Below are 3,251 nucleotides of genomic sequence, written 5' to 3' on the forward strand. Positions count from 1 at the left end.
TTGACGTGTGTTTTAATAATAATAACATACATACAATTTTCGATCTAATATATGAAATATTAAATACATGTTTAAAATTTATGTATAAATACACATTTAAACCAATTGGATTAGTGTCTCATTAATAAAGACAAAACTTTTAAAACACTAAGGCTATGCGCTGTGGAAACCATTTTGCCGTTGAATTGCTGAGGTGGCGGGTGGTGCCGCCGGGAAACACCACCCTGGTGTTGTCGGGGCCGCCCAAGTTCACAAATCAGTAAGATTTTGGTGGAGATTTCCACGATGAAATTGCCGCTCACCTCTTTTAAATGGAGTGTTAATTTGTTGAATCCATATAGAGAAAAAGATGAAATATTGAAATTTGAGGTTGGCACCTGAGTGTTATGGGGGTGGAGTTTTTGAAAATAAAGTGTACCTTTTTCATGTGATGTGTTTTAATTTAATATTTTAATTGTATTTTTTTTTAAAAAATAGCCTTTATAATTATTTAAGTAGGATAAATAGTTTTAGTTAATAACTTGTTTTTGTTATTAAAAAAAACTAAATACATAGGTTTGTATAATATTTTTTTATGAACATCTTGGTATAAATTTTAATGAAACCAAATTTGTTTTTAAAAAAATAATTTTTTTGGTCTCGTAAACGACCTCGATGCGTGCTTTGATCAATAAGCTTGTCGAAATATATGAACGTTCTTTGACTGCCCGACAACGATGGATACTCAAATTTTAATACATTTTTTATTTTACGTTTACACTTAAACTTTAATATTTTTATTTAAGTTATATTAAATTAATTTTACTTATATCAATATTATTATTTAATTTGAAAGGAGAGGGGAATGATGAATTGACAACCATTTTTATGGTATTGTGAAAGATGGTGGAGTGGAGTAAGGGATGATGTGGCGTTGGCATGGTCATATAAAATGGGAATCAAAATGACATCCACACCTTTTAGTCCAAGGATTAAAAAGTTTTGAATTCAATTTTTTTAGATGAAAGAAATTCACTATTAAAAAGAATACACTTTCTATTTTTTATTAACTTTAATTTTCATTAACTTTAATATAGTACTTAAAAAAATATTAAGTAGAGATACATGAGTAATGAAATATTTTGATTATTATATTTAGATAGTATGTAAATGTTTTGATACAACAATGCAAAAATATGACTTTAGAGAGAAACTAGTTTTTAATTGTTGTTCCAAAAAAGAAAGTACTACTGCATTAATTTGTTTTTATACGGAGACCCTGGCAATTTATAATTGGTCAATTGTCACAATTTAGGGTGCCCTTGACCTTACGCATATAGGGTTAACACTTGTCAATATTTTAATGGTTATGCCTTTTAGGAAACAAAGGAAATATGAGCTCTGCGATTACCTCTCTAGGTCCATCGGGGTGGTTCACCAAAGTTTTTCCAACCAATTTCAGTCGCATACCCTTCTGGATGAAGGTGACGTTCTTTTGGGGGATTCCCGCCATTGGAACATAGAAAACATGCCGTTTTCTCGTTCCACAACATAAACTTCAATTCTTTTCACCAGCCTTGCGTTGTGCGACTGATCGAAGTGATATTGTCCTTTACCGTCGTTGAAGTTAATTCCTTGACGGATTCGGATCCAGACTTTAAGCCCCATCAAGTAATCCTTAATGGAGGTTAAGCTGACTGTTACAAACAGAAAACAAATCGGTTAATCAAAGTAATGAACCATATATATCTAAGACAAACTTGAAGAAACGATATATATACACTTACTTTTGGCCCTAATTTTCAAACTCCCCATCCATTCACCTCTGGTCGCCTTGATTTTCAGGCTGAAAGCTTGGACACAGCCGAAGAGTAGCTCACGTAACTCTAAGAAAAACAAAGAAATCATGTAATGCAATGTAAAACTTAATGGATATATAATAATATATCATCATAACTTACTTGACAATGAAAATAGCTTCTTGTCCGATGAGTTACTCGTGCAATAGCGCATAACCATGGTGGTACTGGTGGGTGCCGGGGTAACCCCACGGTGGAAGAGTGGCCGGAGGGCTGATTCGTCGGGTCAAACCGTGGGAACGGGCGGCTCGCATCATCTTCATCATGATGGTATGGTATGCTGGCTAGTGAGTGTATGAGGTGTGAGTGTGACATTCTGAATACCTAGCTGCTTATTATATAGACTACAGAGGGGGTACTGCTGTCATTTGCCTAAAGGATATTGCACGGATCATTGATAAAAGATAAAACCTAACGTTAATAAAAAAAGAAAGAAACATGAAAAAGGAAATCATTTAATTGAATACATAAAGCTCTTGTCTCATTCGATGATGCTGTTGGTTTTTAATATTGTTTATAAACACATACAAACACGAGTTTTTTACAACGATACCAAAATAACGTTTTTACTAATTTTAAAATTATTTTAATTGGATTTTTTATATTTAATAAGACTTCAAATACTTGTTTGCAATATTGATTCTAGGTGAGGAAAATGTGAAAATACAAACGAATAAAAAACAAAAAATTTGAGAAGATTACATGACATAAAAGAACCTCTTAAAAAGTTTAATAAAATAATAAAAAGATTATAACTCAAACTATAAAACAAAAACAAAAAAAAAGTTGTATTTTATTTAAATCATTTTTTATCTATGATTTTTATATATAAGTTTTTAATAGAAATTAATTTATTTAATAAGAATGAGTGGGAGAAAAGATAAATTTATTAAGGAAAAACCTATTTTGGTAAATAGTTTTCAAATCACCTATATTGGTAAATATTTTTCCCCTCTACCCCATTTTGGTAAAAAAAAAACTCATGTTCCATGTTGTCCTCATTAAAAAAATGATATCGAGAAAAAAAGACCGAATTACGAGAAAAAACAAAAGACTATGATAAAAGAAATACTATGATACAAAGCCGACCAAAATATAATACAATATTGAGTAATATAAAAGAATATTAACAAAAAAATTACACAATTAATGACGAAAATAAATAAAAAATACAACGATAGATAAAAAAATAATGAATTTTTTCCTCAACATTTTTTTATAAGGAAGACCGAAGAAACATTTTATTTATTTATTTATTTTTCACTTCTTTTTGTTTTTAATTATATGACATAAAACATTTTATTTTTTGAGTGTCATGAATTATTGTAATTATGGTCTCTCCACCATTATATTGTGACTCTCCATGTACTTAACTTATCTTTGTGTTTATTATATAATCAATGTAATGAGCTT

Source organism: Bidens hawaiensis, unplaced genomic scaffold (genome assembly GCF_021521415.1).
Source record: "Bidens hawaiensis isolate Kalapana, Puna unplaced genomic scaffold, B.hawaiensis_p1.1 tig00034600_1, whole genome shotgun sequence".
NCBI classification, from domain to species: domain Eukaryota; kingdom Viridiplantae; phylum Streptophyta; class Magnoliopsida; order Asterales; family Asteraceae; genus Bidens; species Bidens hawaiensis.